This window comes from Orycteropus afer, unplaced genomic scaffold (assembly GCF_000298275.1).
Source record: "Orycteropus afer afer isolate SDZICR_OR568_19922 unplaced genomic scaffold, OryAfe1.0 scaffold00037, whole genome shotgun sequence".
In the NCBI taxonomy this organism is placed as follows: Eukaryota; Metazoa; Chordata; class Mammalia; order Tubulidentata; family Orycteropodidae; genus Orycteropus; species Orycteropus afer.
This window is the reverse complement of record NW_006921624.1, coordinates 10,443,767-10,463,278: the sequence shown is the minus strand read 5'-3', so window position 1 is coordinate 10,463,278 and position 19,512 is coordinate 10,443,767. Positions and strand designations below refer to the sequence as shown.

The 19,512-nt window shown below is 41.3% G+C and overlaps 1 protein-coding gene across 1 annotated transcript in view; it reads left to right on the top strand.

Moving 5' to 3' along the window:
* PAPPA (pappalysin 1) overlaps nucleotides 1-19,512 on the top strand; it is a 298,174-nt gene that overhangs the window by 165,807 nt on the left and 112,855 nt on the right. The gene's annotated exons all lie outside the window — the stretch shown is intronic.

The window sequence follows — 19,512 nt, the reverse complement described above, 5'->3', positions numbered from 1 at the left end:
GGCTCTTTTGCCCTTAGGCTTAACTACTAATTTATGCTACTTCGCAGTCATTAAGGCTATCTAGTGAAATGTGTACTCTCAAGAGCTGAATGGCCTCCCAGCAAACAGATAATGAGAAGGGGAAACAATTCACAGGGCAAAAAAGGTCTTCACATAACAAAAGGATCCCAGGTTCTCTTTAAGAAACACTGTCTGAAGTGTTTGTTTACAGATCATTCAATACTTAACAGAGGGAGAACCTGAAAGCAGACTTTTCCTTAGCCACTACTGATTATGTACCAAAGAGAAATGAAGATGGGGCCAATGTGAAATGGTAATATTTAAGTCACTGGGTTTTCAATATTCATTTGCCAGACACAGCCATGAAATGCTCCATGCCCAAGGTCTGCCACTGGTGCTCTCAAGCACCACCCTGGCTTCTCTGTCCACCAGGCAGCAGCTGCAGTGATCCTACAATGGCAGCTGGAAACTAACGTGACTGATCACACCCTAGCTTTTGTCTACATTAAGCACCTGCTGCATACAAAGCTCTGTGCTAGGCAAGATGTAGATGAGAATAGCAGAAGCAGAAGACAGAGGCATTCACTGGAGGATTTCAGGAGACAATGTCCATTAATGATAGGAAGGTGTGAAGAGATCTCACAAGAGGAAAGAAAGCCCCTGGCGGGGGTGGGGGTGGGGTGGGGGTTGATTAGACTGTGAAAGCTCCCTGAACAGCTGGGCTGAGGTAAGACCAGGTGGTGTGCAATATCTTGCAGCTGTAAAGATCCAGAATGGGAGTCTGTTGGGGTACAGTGAATAGACTAGTCCAAAGAAAGTTACTGAAGGGAAGTCTCAAGAGTTGGGGAGTTGGGTCAGCGGGCATAAGTTAGGGTCTGATTATGTAAGCGAGTGGTGGTGGTTTCTGGGCAGGAGTGTGGCATGTGAGGAGCAGTGTTTTAAGAAGATTAACCTCCTCAAGTGGGATGCTCTTCAAGGGCTGAACAAAGTACTCTTGGCAAACTGACCTGAAGAGAAATCAGAGTGATTGTAGCTTTCAACACCAGTCAGAAACCCAGCCCAAATTATCCATAATGTTGAACTAAACTTACAGCTGCCATTGGCAGACTGTGAAAGGCTCTGGCTCAAGCTGGTCCCTCAATTCACAAGTCCAAACCACACATATAATGTGAGTTCAGCCTCATTACCAATGAAAGGGCTGCAGGAGCATCTTAAATTCCTTGACTTTCCCACTTGTCTTTGTGCTTTTGGCCAAGAGAATGCCTAAACAGAGAGGGTGAGAGAAGTGGATCAGCCTGACAGTGCGTGAAGCGGAGCGGACCCCAAGCTCTAGGCTTGGTCACCTGGATGTGTTTTCCCATCTGTGAAAGGAGAGTGTGATTCCTTACCTCATTGGGTTGCAGTGACATGGTCATCCATTTATGAATTTATTCATCACATATTGGGTGTCATTCAGGTATCAGGTGCAATATAAGAGAGTACCAGATTTGCAGTGCTTGAGACAATTGCTATCATTCAGGAAGTGATCAATAAATACAGATTATTATGGTTATTAAAAATAATAATGTAGTATGACTCACAATTAGAGAGTATCCTGTCACTGGAAGAGATAAAAAAAATGTTGAGAATCATCACTTAAGAAATCATCACTCAGAGAATCATCACTCAGGAGAGCCCTATTAAATAGCATGATTAAATAGGCATATTTCAGTATCTTTCCCCCTCGACTTATCTGACTCTTGAAATACTGAACTGCCTTTCCCAGTTTTCCTTAACCTCTCTGACCATTCCTGCACATTCTTGTCCACTCTTCAGATATTGGCACTCTTCAAAGTTCCATTATAAGCCCACCTTTAACTCGTCACTCTCCCGAAGATTCTAAATGGAAGACTCCAAAATCCCTATCTTCAATCTGGGGCCTTTTTATTGACCTATGAACTTGCATGAATAGTTGTTGTACTTGGTTGCCCTGCAGACGTTCAAATTCAACATGTCTAATAGAAAACTTGGGAGCTCTGGTAGCATAGTGCCTAAGGCACTTGACTGCTAACCAGCCACTCCTCAGAAGGAAGGTTGGGCAATCTACTTCCATAGTGACACTGCCTCGGAAACCCAAGGAGGGGTCGCTATGAGTCAGGTCTGACTCGAGGGCACATAACAACAACAATAGGAAACTTAACCATCTTTCTCCTCATACCTGCTGCAACTCCTGTTTTTTTGATCTCAACTGGTAGCACCATTTGCCAACCAGACATTTCAATGGGTTGGAAACATCCTTAACTCTTCCCTCTCTGGCAATTCCCAAATCCAAACAATCACCATCTGTTTGTTTCACGTTGCAAACTACACCCTCCCCGAGTATGTCCTTCCTCTGTCCCTGCTACCATAGTGCCAATCTATAGCCCTTCAGCTCCTGTCTAGACTATTATAATAGAACTCTGACAGGTTCCTGATGTGGGGTCTTTGCCTGACAGACTTGGTGATGCTCGAATTTCTTCTTGATCTCTTCCAGGGATAGGTTACTTTCTACTTGTGATCATAGTTTATTATTATTGTTAATAGCCATAATAGCAATTTTAGCAAGCTTCCTAAAATGCAAATATCATTTTTGTTACTCTTCATTTCAAACTGTCCGCTGGCTCCACATTGCCTTTCAGATAAACCTTGAATACCTTAATATGGCATTTCAGGTCTGTATGATCTGACTCAGTCGTTTGCACTTTATACTCCAACACTGTCATGTGCTTTGCACCTACCACATTGGTTCTAGCTTCCTTTCCTTTGCTGATACAGCCATCTGCCTAGAATGTGTGCCTCATCACCTACTATTCCCCCTGTAAGATTCAGCCCAGATGATAGCTCCTGAGGGTAGCCTTCTCAAATCCCAGTAAGATTGGGCTGGGGAGCCACTGTGTCCTGCCATAGCATCTCATAACATCCCTTAGTACAATAGTGTGCAGACATCATTGACTTGCCCCTCTCATTGTCTCAGAGCTTCTGGAGTGTTGAGAATTTATCTGTATTGTTCCACACACTTAGCTCAGGACCAGGCAAATCGTGTGTGATTCAGTAAATGTAGAATAAATGAATGACTAACAGATATATTTCTTAAGATGCAGTTTTATTTCTCAGGCAACAAAGTGTAGTAGAACTGTGTCAGTGTTTAGGGTCAAATGAACATCAGTTTGAGTCGAACGGCTTCCACCTTCTCACTCTGTCTTCTCGGGCAAGATATCACTGCACAAGTGGTGGTGCGCTGGTGGTTTCATGTTCAGGCTGGATTGCCTGTGTTGAAATCCCAACTCTGCCCCAAAGTAGGGAGAATGGCAAATTTTCACTTTCTCATCTATGAAATGCCAGTGTTACAGCACTGATATGCTCGGAGCTAGTAAGCATTGCAGTAGTGTTTGCCCTTGATACTCTCGTGAGCATTTTTTTACCTTCGTGTAAAATAGAGATGACTCAAATGGTAACTTCCTTTCTCTATTTTAGAGCTAGAGAAGATACTAACCTCTTTGACAAGGTCCAGGTGCTTTAGAACTTTAGAAGGGGGGGGGGGTTGGATAGAACGGGTGATTTGGTGGTCATTTAGTTCACTCCCCAAAACTCTCTGATAACCCCAAGTTGAGCTACTTTTGAAAACTAAGTCTCAGTCCACTTGCAGCTTCCTTTTCAGAAGCCTTATTAACTGGTAGCTGGAAAGGACCGCAGGTATGCCACCCCCACAGCAGAGAATTCAAAAGGAAGTGGATGACTGTGTAAATAATGTTGCTTTAAGGGACATTTAAGCCAATGCTCTTTGTTAAGGAAATTGATGGCTTTGTAAGTACTGTGTCTGAACAGAGTGCTTGAGCTGTAGGTCCCGGATCTCGCCTCTTAAAATCCCTAATGGACTGTGGGCCTGAGGCTGGTCCAGTGTGCTCAGTCATATGCCAACAAAAACTCAGATTCCACTTAATTTTTTTTGTTTTTAATTGAAAACGTCTAACCAAAACACCAGTTATTGGGCACAAGCAGTTCAACCAAGGCATAAGGTAGCAGAGATGGATCACTTCCCATAGAGAAAGAGAGACTCCTGGTTTGAAGAACTTATTGTTTATGCTAGATGTGGTGCTAGTTCCTTTCTGTACAGCATCACTTTTTGTCCTCCTGACATCTGGGAAGATAATCATTATTTCATCAATTTGCCAAAAAGGAAAATGCAACTCAGAAATGAAGCATCCCACTCATCATCGCCCAGCTAATTAGTGCAGAGCCAGGAGGGGACTGCAGCTCCATGAGATGCAGCCCCAAGTATTGAAAAATTGCAAAGCATCCCAGAGAGAATCAGACCAGCTTGACTCACAAATCCTCCCTATCATCTGCATCCACACAGGAGACACGGATTGGGCAGTGTAGTTGGACAGAAGGGTGTGGATTTTAGAATCAAACTACTCTGGATTTGAGTCTTGACTGTGCAGCTTGTGAAGTTGCAGACAACCACTTAACCTCTTTAAACCTTGATTTCTTTGTCTGTAAAATGGAGATAATAAAAGCACCAAACATATACGGCTCTCTGGGTGGCACAAATGGTTAAGCGCTTGACTACCAGCCAAAGGTTGACAGTTTGAACCCACCCAGAGGGGTCTTGGAAGACAGGTCTAGCCATCTGCCTCTGAAAGGTCACAGCCTTGAAAACCCTATGGAGTAATTCTACTCTGACACATGGGGTCACTGTGAGTCAAAATCGACTCAAGGACAATGAACAACAAGAGACATATTGAACACAATGTCTAGTATGTAACAAATCATCCAGTTACTTATTTAGCAAATACATTTATGGCAGGTACAATTTTAATCAGGGTAGTAGATGAAACTATAGGAGGACATTGGGATGGCCAACTAGTCCTTCCAGGATGGACTGCCAGAGAGGCTTTCCAAGGAATATCTGGTTACACTGTGAATAGAGGACAAATGGGGACTAGTCATAGGAAAACCAATTGCTAGTAATTTGGAGGAAGGATTTGCCACATTTTCATCTGCCTGAGCTTCAAGAGTGCATTAAAGAAGAAGAGGTACAGAGGTAGGCAAAAAAAAAAAAAAGAAAGAAAATGCACTGCTATCGAGTCATACTGACTCATAGCGACCCCTCCTTGGGTTTCCGAGGCGGTATCACTACAGAAGTAGATTGCCGAACCTTCCTTCCAAAGAGTGGCTGGTGGGTTTGAAACTCCAGCCTTCTGGTTAGCAGTCAAATATCTTAGGCACTATGCTACTAGAGCTCCTATGGAGGTAGGCAGGGGCCAGATTATACCTTTTCAGCTGTGATCAAGCCTTTGACAGAAAACATTGTATGAAGAACTCAGTATCTTCTGAGGCAAATGATTTCATTTTCAGACCAACTCTATTTTCTTAGAAGAGTTTCCACAGTGTCCCCTCTGAGCCTTCCCATCTTTGGGTTAAACATCCCCATGCCTATATGAGCATCACTCAGTGAGATGCTGCATATCCTAGGCTCAGTTCACTGACCATATTCCTGGTCATCAGTAGCCAATATCTAGCTCTTCCAAACATCACTGATCCAGCTAGAAGTAGAAAAGACTTCTCTGGCCTTTCTTTTGGAATTGCAGCCATTTCATGCAATCTCCAATCCTGTATTCTTGTTTAGGCAAATATTCCTCCAATTGGTGGGAAATGACCTCTGAATGACCACTACTCCTTGGAGCTTTTTATGAGTATGAAAAGTTATAGTGACCCCTACAAAGTCTTATCAAACCCAGCAATCATTCTGATTGATATTATTAAATGTTCTAGGTTAACCGTTAGGATTTAGCACAAGTTTTCCCTTCTTTCCTTCATTCTTTATTTTCTTCTATCTTTCCTTCCTTCCTTCCTCCCTCCCTACCTGCCTTCTTCCCTCATTTCCTCCTTCCCTACCTCCTTCTCTCCCTCTCTCCTTCTATCTCTCCCTCCTTTCTTTGTTTTCTTCCTTCCTTATTGGGAAATGGAAAGATGTATGCACACATTTCTACGAAAGTAAGATGCAGTTAAACAATACAAATCAAAGGACATATAGATTCAATTGAACATAAAGTTCTATTCCAAGGGCTAAAGAGTAGCTCGCCCATTTCATAAGAGAAAGAAAATTACCCCAGGGCAACCTTGCCCATTGCCTTGGCTTTTACTCCTTAGAGTGCAGTAACATGTCTCACTAACTTGCAGACGGGGGACACTGGGTTGAATGGCTTTTCCTGGCCTTATCTGAACCATATAGAAGGAGGATGGTCTTCAACCTCCAGTCTTTCAGTGGCCAAGTGCATTGACTGCACTACCCAGGGACTCCAAAGAATCCCAATTGGGCTCAGGGTGGAAGGGGTCCATTTTGACACTCAGGTTTCCCCACAGGAACCCCACCAAGAACCCAATACAATGAAGTCACTTTAGTCACCACCAACTATGCCAGATTGGAGTAACTGGCTTTGTTTTTAGGTGAGGCACTGATTAATCCTCAAGTTCTTGGCTCCTGGTAGGCATAGCATCCACTGGTCTTCATTATTAAAGAATAGATACGTGTGTGTGTGTGTAGGTCTGGTGGTGTAGTGATTAAGGCATTTGGCTGCTAACCAAAAGGTCAGTGGTTAAAACCCACCAACCAGTCCCCTAGAGAAAGATGTAGAGGTCTGTGTCCAGAAAGATTATAGCCTTGGAAACCCTGTGGGGCAATTCAGCTCTCTCATAGGGTCACTATGAGTCAGAGTTGACTCAATGGTAATGACAGTGGGGTAGAGAGAGACTAGAGCAAAGGTGCAGACACTTTTTTGATAATATGGTCAGGAAAGGCATTGCTGGGATGTAATGGTTGAGATGAGAATTAAAGATGAGATGGAAGAGTCATTTGATGAGTGGAAGGACTCTAGATTGTATCAGCAATAATAAAGTGCAAAAACAACACTGCTTTATAGTTTTTTATATGAGTATTTTCTATAGAACTATTTATGTGATCCCTCAGCCACTGTCTAAAGTGTGTACAAACAGCACTACTGCCCTATTTTTAAAAGGCAAAAAGAGTGAGACCCAGAATGATGATGCGTCTTTCCCAGAACTAAAGAACAAATTAGTAACAGAGCTGAGGTTCAAATTTTGACTTCTTGCTCCTCATTCTGTTGGTGTTTCATCATAGCCCTTTTCCATCTCTTTCAGAATGGCTTCATCTGCACTCTTTTACTCAGTCTTCATTTTCAGATTGAAAAACCCCTGAGACTATATGGCCCTTGGTCACCCTTCAGACCAGAAACTGAATTCATCGCCATAGCTGAATTTTCAGTCAAACAATAGACAGGTCTACAAGGTGAACACTAACTCTGGAAAGGTATACACTCCTTAGAGCAATCAACCATTTGAGATCAAAAGGGCAGCATTTACCCAAGGACAAAGTTCAGAGGCAAGAAGGGTTAGAAGAGAAGGAGGAATGGAAAAGAGCAAAACGGGGAATATGTGGGAGGAATGATGTTACACTGAGGAAATTGCAAGCAATGACATGAAACAAAATGTGTGTGAATTGTTGAGTGGCAAACTGACTTGCTCTGTAACCTTTCACCCAAATTACAATAAAAAGTTTTTTTATTTTTTTTTTTAATTCGTAATTAGAGGGAAAAACTCAAGGACCGAACACATTTCAACCAGTTGCGGTTGAATTGACCTGCCTGACAGTGACTCCAAGTGTGTCAGAGTAGAACGGGGCTCCGTGGAGTGTTCAATGGATGCCTGTTTTTCAGTAGATTGCCAGGCCTTTCTTCTGAGGCCCCTCCGGGTGGACTCGAACCTCCAATCTTTCAGTTAACAGCCAAGTGCATTAACTGTTTGCACTACCCAGGGACTCCAAAGAGTGACACCGTTGAAGGTGATTGCAAAGCTACTTGCTTTGACTTGTTTATTCCATTAAGGGGAAACTTCAGCCTAGAGAGGCAAAGTGATTTGTCCAGAGTCATGCAATAGTTTACCAAAAGCCTAAACCCACTGCCAAGTTGATTATGACTCATAGTGACCCTATAGGACAGAATAGACCTACTCCATAGGGTTTCCAAGGTTGCAAGTCTTTATGGAAGCAGACTGCCCCAACTTTTTCCCCCAGAGTGGCTGGTGGGTTCAAACCACTGACATTTTGGTTCGCAGCAGGATGCTTTAATCACTACATCATCAGAGCTCCTTTGGAGTACATTAAACCAAAACCAAAACCAAAAAAAACACCTCATTGCTGTTGAGTCAGATTCAAATCACAACAACCCCTCCTTGGGTTTCCAAGGCAGTATCTCCTAGTAAGTAGATTGCCCAGCCTTCCTTCCGAGGAGTGACTGGTGGGTTTGAACCGCCAGCCTTCTGGTTAGCAGTCAAATGCCTTAGGCACTACGCCACCAGAGATCCTGTTGGAGTAGGTTAGTGGACATGTATTCTCAGGTCTCTTGACTCCCTATTTGTTGCTATCCCAGGCTGCTTGTTGAATTTGAGAAATAGTCCCATCTTTTCTTTTCTTTTTTGTTCTCTTTTAGGGAAGGGGGGGAGGTTTCTTTTCTATTGACAGATGAGATCACATTTAAATCACTGACACTCTACTTGTGATTTGTTGTCTTTTATTACCTTCTTTTGCCACTTTTTGCACATTCTCTGCATATCAGTGCTTCTAATTGCTTTCCTCCATTTATTAGCTTATATTATCCATTCAAATCTCATTTTGTTGTTTCCTGCTCCTATTTTTAAAGGCCTTTGGATCTTAGTAACACTCTTCCTCCTATCTGTGTTTAGGAGGGCTCCCTATTTTGTGGCATTCTACTTCCATAGTGATACTGCCTCGGAAGCCCAAGAAGGGGCCGCTATGAGTCAGGGCCGACTCGACAGCACATAACAACAACAACAACAACAACAACAACATAATTCATTGTGGTACTGAATTTTACTCCCTATTCTATATCTTGAAAGAACAGTGGTCATGCTGTGGTTAAAGCATTGGGATGCTAACCAAAATGTTGGCAGTTCAAACCCATCAGTTACACTTTAGGAGAAAGATGAGGCAGTCTGCTTCCATAAAGATTTATAGCCTTAGAAACTCTATGGAGCAGTTTCACTCTGTCCTATTGGGTTGTTATGAGTTGGAACTGACTTAATGGCAGTGGGTTTGGTTGTTTTTTTTTTTATTTTTTTTGGTCTATATCTTGGATTGGAACTCAGAAGACACTCAGCTGAACCCCTTTAGGGCTTTGGATATTGTGCTGTATTGAGTGTGTTGTCGTTTATTAGGATGACTATCTTTGCCTACAATCTTTCTAGGCCATTCAAATAAGTATACTAAATTCAAGCTGATGTAAATGCATCTTCAAGTTCCAATTCATAAGACTGTCAAATCTCTTTATTAAATTTCAGTGTAGTATATGCCACTTTTTCTATCCAGATATTCTATTTCTTTTCAAATTCAGTTAAGAAAGAATAAGACAATATTTAAGACAGATGGTGAGGCATGATGTCTCATAGGAAATAAACACTATTATGTGATAGTTTATACAGAATTGGAATTTTTCCTCTAATATGTGCTTGAATTTGTAATATGGCCACATTCTTGTTTATCTTTTCATAAAAGCTTTCTATAGTATAATCTGCTGAAACAGATTCATATCAGGTTCGAGGCACCATCAAGCTAATAAATAACAGATCATTTAAAATTCCAAAAGTACTTTGTTTATTCAATGTTTACTGAGTACCTCCTATGAGGTTGTCACTTTCTTAAGTTCTATTGTTGCTCATTATCATCACATTGATTCTGACTTATGGCAATCCCACCTGTGCAGTGTAGAACTGCATTCCATAGAGTTTCCAAGGCTGGGATATTTTGGAAGCAGAATGCAAGGCCTTACTTCCACAGTGCCTCTGGGTTGGTTTGAACCACCAATCTTTTGGTTAGTAGTCCAGTGCATTATCATTTGCACTGTCCAGGGACTCCTGTCTTAAGTACTAGGGATGTACTTAGACTAGGATCCAGCCTAGAAATATCTCACAATCCAGAAGCTATACATAAACATTAATTAATTAATTAATTCACTCTCCAGCAAGTATGTATCCATCACATAATATATGCCAGACACTTTTCTTGATCCCAAAGAAAGAGGTGCACTTTAAGACATGCTTCCATGAAACATAAGTATTTTTAGAGAGTGAATATTAATGTGAAGGATATAAAATGAAATGGTATACTGGGTGTGGGTGGAGAGGTGGAATGTGAGCTTACTAAAGACAGGTTTGTTATTTGAGGAAGTAATATTTTAACTAAGTCCTACATGGTGAAAAGGAAGAGGCTATGAGAAGAGCCAGGTTAAAAAGAAAAAAAAAAAAAAAGTATTCCAGATGAATTGAACAGTTAAGTTCAAGTTTCTAAAGCAATAACAAATTTGGCTTAATTTGCAGGATAGGTATTTGTGAAATGAATGATGGAAGAATGAATGATGAATGAATGAATGAAACATAGTAAGCAAGAGGGATAGTAGTAGGAGATAGTCAGATAAAAGGAGGACTTTTAGACCATGATAATGACTTAGGATTCTGTTCCATGTGAGCTGGGACTCCATTGAGGGGTTTTAGGTTGGAAAGTGACCTACTATAGTTTATGTATTTCAGAGAGCACACCAGCCATGTTCTGGAGGAGGGGAGGATTGGGGAACAGTCATAAAAGAAGCAGAGACTAGTTAGGTGAGCACTGCAATAGTGATGGCTGCATTGGTGAGAATGGGTTGAAGTGGGGGAGACCCAAAGGTAGTCATGAGGTATTGTAAGGACCAAGTGGACAGAAATTTGAGGCTGTGCAAAGTGTAGTCGATTCCATAGTCCATCTGAGTGTAGAGTTAGGGTGATAATGTGAGGCTGAACCCAGAGGCAATCTTCTTTTCCTGCTGCTCTTGGTTTGTTAGTTGGTGCCTTGTTGTCACGGTGAAACACAGGGAGGAATTTCTGGCCCACTTTGGTATGTGGCCAACCCTTGAAGGAACCAGAAACCAATTTAAGCTCCTCAGATTCAGTAGACCTAATCGGCATCTGAAACTTGTTAGCAGATTCATGGTTCCTTAGGAGCCCTTCACCACCCTGTCTTTTGTAGTCTGGGCAGGCTGATCTGGCTGATGAGGGTAAGGACAAACCCTGGTTTGAATACAATAAATGAGGTAAGTAATGTGAGTTTAACATGAAGCCTTTGAGAGATAGGTGACAGGGTCTAGATATTTCTCTTCCTAGGAAATACATGCCTATACAGCCCCCAACCCAATCGTCCCCTTTGTAAACTTTCAGGAGTTAAACACTCTGATGTCTCTCTCCTCTTCCAAGAAGTTATTATTTGGACACAAAGATTGTGCATTTTTTGGTCTTGCTTTTTGTTGTTGTTTGGATAAATTGTTATGTGGCGTGAAGCTTGCTGTAGTTGGACCCATCCCTAAACAAACAGAAGAATTTAATAAAAATGCTATTTTATTTTTTTCTGGTTTAAAACAAAATAGAAAAAAGAGTAATCATTTGACTAAAAGAGAATATCATAATGGTAATCACTGTTCACAGATTCCTATTTCTCAGAAGCTGACCCAGCAGCCCAAACAAGAAATTAAAAAACCCACCCATCCTTTGGGTAGACTACCTAGTCCGTCTCAGAAGAGTATGCATTCTGATTCTTTGACGTGTCCTTGAGTCTTAAACCAAGTCCATCTCCTGTGGCTGAACACTCTAATTTCCTTAATTATAAGTAGGGTCTTTTTTTTTTTTTTTTTTCTTTATCCCCTCAAGGGACTGGAGGCTTGGTAGTCCCAATAGCTTCACAGACTAATGATATTCAGTCCATACCAGTGACTGTTGTGAACAGTGAAATCAGAGACTCCCAGAGTTAATATTGAAAGTTCGTTGAGGGTAACAAGCTATTTTGTTTCCAGAATTACATACTGAAAATCCACGTCTGATGAGACAGTGTGACAGTAGAAAAGGCAATGAGCTGTGAGTTCAAGGGCAAATGTTCTAGTCTTGTCATACTTCGAATTTTCTCTGAAGGTGTTATTAAAGTATTTCAACTTCGTAAACTTATGTATCCTATAGATAAAATGAAATAATTGCTTTCAGATCTAAGATCATCATTATCAACAACTATTTATTGATCATTTGTTGCATGCTGAGTGCTTTACCTACATTTAGCACTAGACTGACTATACATTTTGGGAGCTCTGGTAGTGTAGTGCCTAAGGCACCTGACTGCTAACCAGAAGGCTGGCGGTTCAAACCCACCAGCCACTCCTCAGAAGGAAGGTTGGGGGATCTACTTTCATAGTGATACTGCCTTGGAAACCCAAGGAGGGGTCATTATGAGTTGGGTTTGACTTGACGGCACATAACAACAATGACAATACATTCCATGAAAGTAAAGATCACATTTCTTTCTTTCTTTTTTTTCTTTTTCACTGTTCTAAGCCTACAGCTTATCACAGTACCTGGCACACAGAAGTAATTAATTAAATATCTTTGGTTGTTGTTTACTTGTACTGATTATTAACTGATTGGAGCCCTGTGATAAACATCCCTTTAAATAAGGAAACTGAGGCTTAGAAATTCTGTCATTTGCCCCTGAGGCTTAGAAATTCTGAGTCAAATAAATAGTAAATGGCACACCATGTAAGCAAAGTTAGAGTGTAAAAATTATTGTTATCACACAACTTTCCTACTCAGAAAATCTTCCAAGTCTCCCCATTCCTAAAGGATGAAATTGAAATTACTTATCATAGCATTGCAATCCTTCCTCAATCTGGACTCAGATCAGCTCTTCAACTCATCAGTTCCAGAATCCACAACACTCCCTTAACCCCAGTTGTGTTAGGTTACTCATTAAACGAATAATCTTGTGAATAAGAATCAGCACAAAGCTGGTTCCCAGGAGACAGAGGTCAAGTATATCTCTGCTTTCCAACTTCTTCATTGTCTCTGACACCAGCCACTCCCTTCCCACAGCACTTTATTTCTGTCTGAGTTTGGTGATTTGCTACAGCATCACACAGAACTCACAGACTCTACTTGTAGTTATGTGGTTTATTAGGGTAAAGGACGCAACTCAGAGCAGGATTGGACAGAACTCAGGAGCAACATGAAGAGGTACTTGGAGGAGGTTGGAAAGCCCCCAAAGTGGAGGGCACATCCCTTCCCAGGAAACTCTCCTTCTAGAGTCTCCCTATCATGAAGCTTCACTGAGCTGTTAGTATTTTGGACTTTTATGAACTTGACCATATACTCATTATTGCTACCAGCAGGGCTCCCAGACCAACTCCTACTTATTACTACAAGTCCTCAGGTGTGGCCAATGTAGCCCAACTACTCTAAGAGTTGTTTCACAAAGACCAGGGACAAGGGTCAAACTGCTTGAGGTAAAATAACTCTTAACCCCACACTCATATACTCAGATATTGGCTTAGGCTCATCCTTTGCTCAGCCTTTCCCTTCGTGTGTTCAAATCCTTGTCATTTCCCAAAATTTTGCCTCCAAACCATCTTCTCAAAGAAGCCTTCCCCCAGGTACCCAAACCACATTGATTCCTTCCTACAGGGGATGGCCAAATCTCATTCATCAATGTATGCTCAGCATCAGTATAAACACACAGCAAGTGCTCAGTAAATATTGGTTAAATAAATTTATAGCCTTCTCCAGTTCCCGTCTAGGAGCTAGAAGCTATCTTTAGCTGGAGATGACTGACTACTCTCTTGTTCCTAAAAATCTGTGAAAAGCTTTGATACCTTTTATCAGTTGCCATTCATTGCTGGGTGACTGTTGGGTTCTTAGTCTCAGAGGACATCATGGGAAAATGTTTGAGAGACAACTATTTAGGAGTTTGTTTTAGAACAACTCCAGTCCCAAGGTCTGAAGAAATATTTTAGTGAAGCTGGTAAGTCTCTTAGGCAAAGTAGGTCATGGCACTGGAAGAAGATGCCTCTGATTTGATGAAAGCTGCCTTGCAGTACTATCATGACTTGGCCAATAACCATATTACAAAAAAGTATACCAGCATTTGCTTTGTTTCCAAAAAACAAACCAAACTCACTGCTGTTGAGTCTGACTCACAGTGAGCGCTCCTTGGGTTTCCAAGGCAGTATCTCTACAGAAGTTGATTGCCCAGTCTAGCTTCTGAGAAATGGCTGGTTGTTTTGAACTGCCATTCTTCTGGTTAGTAGTCATGTGCTTTAGGCACTACGTCACCAGAGGTTTTCTCTTTGTTTAGACTACTAATAATCTCGTAAGAGTCACAATTAAATAAAAGGCATTTGTTAGCTCTCATTTGCCATTTATATCCATATATTCCATAGCCATTTATTCCCATCTCCTTCACTCCAGATATGATGCTAGGAGTTTGGAGTACAGATATAAAAGACTCAGTGATTTTCATCCCAGAGATCTTCACTGCCTGAGGGAGGGGTTTGACCCACAGATTGTGAAAAAAGCTGTGATGGACAAAATCTGTGTAGTCTGAGTTCACAGAGAAAGGACACTTAGCTGAATTGGGAATAATTTCTTGCAGTGGCCACACAGAACTCCCAGACAATACTCACAGTTATGAGATTTATCAGGGAAGTGTACCAAAAACCAAACCAAACTCACTGCCTTCGAGTAAAATCCAACTCATAGAGACCCCTCCTTGGGTTTCTGACACAGTACCACTACAGAAGTAGGGAAGGATACAGCCTCAGAAACCCAATGGGAGTCTTTATGAGTCGGAATGCACTTGATGCCAATGAGTTTTTGTTGTTGTTGTTGTTGTTGTTGTTTGTTTGTTTGTTATCAGGAAAGTAACAAGTTACAATTCAGGATCAAGAAAGCTCAGGATACAGTTCTTTGATCAGGACAGCCTTCTCTCAGTCAGCTCTGGCCCCTGGGTCTAGCCTCTTTCTGCTGGGGCAAGTGCTACAAAGCTCTTTTAGCTCTGCCTATAAATGGGTAGAGGCACCCCACTCTGTCAGTAAGCCTCCTTCCAGAAGGCACTCAGCTTTCTCACTCAGCCCACTGCTCTGTCTCCTGCAGGCCTCTTGGTTCTGTTGAGTCTGCTGCTGCCATTTCTCTGCAGCTTCTAGGATAGAGAAGACTTGCTAGAGGAGACATTTTAGCTGAATCTGAAGAATGAGTAGGAGTTAGCAAAGTGAAAGAGAGGAAATAAATTTCAGGCAAAGGGAACACCCTTGCAAAGGCACAGAAGAGTGAAATGGAACAACTAGTTTGGAAAACTGAAGGAAAAGGCCAGCTTGTGGAGGATATTGTACACCAAGCTAAAGAAAATGATCATCTCCCGTAAGCAGTGGGAATCTAGTAAGAACTGTTTGGAAGGAAGGTGCATGGTCATATTTGTATTTGGGAAAGAAGACTTACAGCCTAAATGCCCTCAATTACACCACTATACTAACCACCCTGCTGCCACCCATTACTCCTGCCTTCGCCAGTAGCTCCAGTAGCTCCAGCAGAGGCAGTGATGAGGATGACCAGAAGTGGGGTTCCATAGGTTTAAATGGAGTGTTCACACAATGTCCAAATCATATAATGTCCTATTTCACAGAATGTGTTGTGGACATTAAGTGACACATATCTCTATCTATCTACACACACACACTTACATATACATATAGTGTTGTTGTAACAAGCTGTAATCTTTATGAAAGAGCCCTGGTGGCACAGTAGTTAAGTGCTCAGCTGCTAACTGAAAGGTTATCTGTTCAAAGCCACCAGCTGCTCTATAGGAGAAAGATGTGGCAATCCACTTCCATAAAGATTACAGTCTTGGAAACCCTATGAGGTAGTTCTACTCTGTCCTGTAGGGTATCTATGAGCTGGAATCAACTTGATGACTGTGGGTTTGGTTTGGTCTTTGGAATCTTCATGGGAGAAGAGCAGGTTTTTTCTCTCACAGAGCATTGGTGGGTTCCAACCATTGACCTTTTGGATAGCAATCTAGTGCCTAACCATTGTACCACCATTCTCTATTACACACACATACACACACAATACATAATACATACACATTATAATACTCCCCAGTGGAATGAATTATTATCAGTGCCACTACTTATGACATAGCAGGCAAGATGACAGGCTGATCATTTGACCCTGGTATTAACTTAAACTCTTTTCACTACAAACCGCTCAGCTTCCAGCATAAAACATTCAAGAAGCAAGAAGTAAATTAATGTAATAAAAACAGGAAGACCAATTTCATTTTATTGTTTTGTTGTTGCTGTCTTTGTTTTTCCTGGCCACACATTTGTATTCCATTCCTCTCTCATTCTCTTCAGTGCTTGGGGCAGTGGGAGTAGAGAGGGAAAGAGAATTCCCCAGATAAAGACTGGCAGATGTAACTGAAAGGCCCTCAGGACACTAGTAGGAAGAGAAACTGAATAGCCAAGTCTAGGATATTATTCAAAAGAGGGAGTTATAATAGCTTTGTCAGCACAATCTTAAAAGAGGAAACTAGGCATCTTATGTCTGTCTGTTCTCTTTCTCTTTAATTCTGTCAATATCAATTATCTATCTATCTGTCTATGTCTATCTGTCTGTCTGCTATCATCATCATCTATCAGTCCCTCTATCTCTTACCTGTTCTCCATTCTCAGATTCTGCTAACTTTAAGTAGACAGTTTTATTGAGGTCTTAAACATAATTAGGCAGAAATTAGTCTTTGTGACAACTCTAATGTAGCCCCAATTTCTGCTACTTTGAAAGGTCTCTTTGCTGAGGAAATGTATTAAGTCATCTCGAGAAGAGATCTTACATGATCTTTCTATAACTTTACTCTACTTGTCTTCATATTGGAGGAGGAGAAAGGTATACCAAGAGTCAGGCAATGCTATGATCTTATCCTTAAGATGTGTTTCCATCATTCTGGAGGTATTATGTATATGTGGAAGATCTCTCCATGTGGCCAAAAAGGCCAGCCTCCTATTCCTAGCTCTGCCACTGACTCTTTCTATGACCTGGAAGCAAACTCTTTGCTTCTTCTGGTTCTTAGTTTTTCATTAAGTCCAGTGGGAAGGGGCTGGCATTCTGCATATCATCCCTTGTAATCACTGCAACAACACTGATGAAATATTATTACCTACAACTATTTTGGATGAGAAAAATGAAAAAAAGATTAAGTTATTTTCTGGAACTCCTACATAGCTTATACATGGCAGAGTTAGGATTTGAATTCAAGTTTGTCTGGTGCTTAAACCTGAGCAATTTGCACTTCCTTTATTGGACTTCTAAAGAGCATAGTCTGGATTTATGACTGGTCAATCTTGGACTTGGTCTAACTTTTATTTTACATTAGTTGGCCACGTGCACCAAGAGGCTAAAACTACTGGGAAGTGCCGAGCCTGTATTCTTTCCACGCTTGAACTGCCGGGCATGCTACCGGTCACTAGAGTCCTTAGCTGGCTCAACCCATCATTAAATAATTAAATTATAATGAGTTGATTTATTATGGCTCTTTTGATAGCATTTCACTATGTAAACTGATTGCAGGGGAAAAAAAAGGGGGGATTTTTGAGCTTGGAAGGGGCTCAACATTCTGCTGCCTCTGAATTCAATGATCCCTTTTTCTGATAGTCAGCATCATAGAAATCTAAGTTTTATTTCTGTTTGACCCAGGCTCCTTCTAGTTGGGGGAATGTTGCTTGAAAGTATTTCAAGTGAGTACTGATTTCACAAGCTGATTTAATCCAGGCACATAGGAATAAATCTAACCCCTTAGAAGAATTGTTTTTTTTTTTTTTAACAATTATTTAAAAATGTACACAGCACTTTTCTATTCCTTTCCTGTGAGTTCTGTGGCTATCCTGAGGGGTTATCTTGGCTGGGACTATCATTTCTGCTTTATAGATGGAAGACTAGAGGTCAGCAGTTGAAACCAGTTATGCAAAGTTATATAGCGAATGTAAGGAAGGGAATTCAAATTCTAGCCTTTGGCCCTAAATCCAGTGCCCTCTCTAGGGCTCCACTCCATTTTTAAGTAAGTAAGGGAAGGATATCTTAGGTCAAGCACTATACTTAGGATGACTATACATCCTGATTTGCCTAGGGTATTTAGATTTTCCCAGGATATGTGCCTATTGCCTAGACATGATTTTTAATAGCACCACTCTCATTCTCAAAGTATACCAGTTTGGATGATAAGTTATATGGTCACCCTAAGACACTGGATTGTTGTTATTATGTGCCGTCGAGTCGGACCCGACTCATAGCAACCCCTCTTGGGTTTCTGAGGCAGTATCATAACTATGGAAGAGATTGCCCTGTCTTCCTTCTGAGAAGACACTGGACAGGAACTGGATTTCAAGGAGCTCACAGACTTTCAGGGAAGCTGTGTTTAGATGAAGACCTTTATGAAACAGGGGCCTATCTGAAGGAAGTGTTTAGCTTTCCCTAGAAAAAAGTTTGGAAACATCACAGAATAGTTGACATTAGAATTGATAATGATGAGCAGGGTGGTCTCTTTTAGATGGCCACATCCAGGTTTCTCCTTGTATTATTTTGTTTTGAAATATCAAGAAACATGCATAGGTCAAACCTCCTTGGAAGGCGTCCTGCTAACTCTGTGCTTCTGAGATCTTTGTGGGAATCATTGCAGCCAGTTGCAGCTTTAAATAATCCCAAGCAGAAACCCTGAATTACATGATAACTGACTGATAACTTACTGACTGATAACTGATAATTACATGATAATTGACTGATAACTCAATTGAGCTTTGACTAAAACTTGTAAGGTATGTGACAAGCTCTTGGAAGCCTTGAACTTTAGACAGGAAGGGGCTTCTTAGAGATCCAGTAGTGTAACCACCTTCTCTGTGATGATGATTGAGCCCAGAAAACATAAGAAATTTACCTGAAATAACAAACAAAAAAAACTCACTGCCATCAAGTTGGTGGAACTCATAGTGACCCCTCCCTCCGAGGCGTATCTCTACAGAAGTAGTCTGCCCAATCTTCCTTCTGCGGAGTGGCTGGCAGGTTGGAACTGCCAGCCTTCTGGTTAACAGTCAAATGTGTTAAGCACTATGCCACCTAAAATAACAGGGCGATTTCATTGCAGAGTTAGGACTGAAGCCAGTGTCTCTTGTGTGCATATTTACTCATTCTGAAAAACTGAAATCCTGTTAGGAGCTAAATAAACCCCAATTTGTTACTAGGAAGGAGCTCTGGTGGCAGATAATGTACCCAACAGTTAGAAAGTGCAAGTTTCCCTTGAATACAGCAATAACACACTGTATGAACTTGACCAAGTCATTAAAGACGTGTGGCATCTCAGTGTCCTCATCTGGAAGTTTAAAATTATTAAAATCATAATACCTTCCTATACTGAGCTCACTTGGGGCAGTGAAAGTGGAAGTGTTTATAAACTCTTAAGGAGTCGAGAAAACGGTCTTGACTGTGCTGATGGTTTTCTTGATTCTGATTCCAAATTTATTGATAGCAGGTGAGGCCAAAGAGCAAATACCTATTTAATCTCTTTTTTTTCTA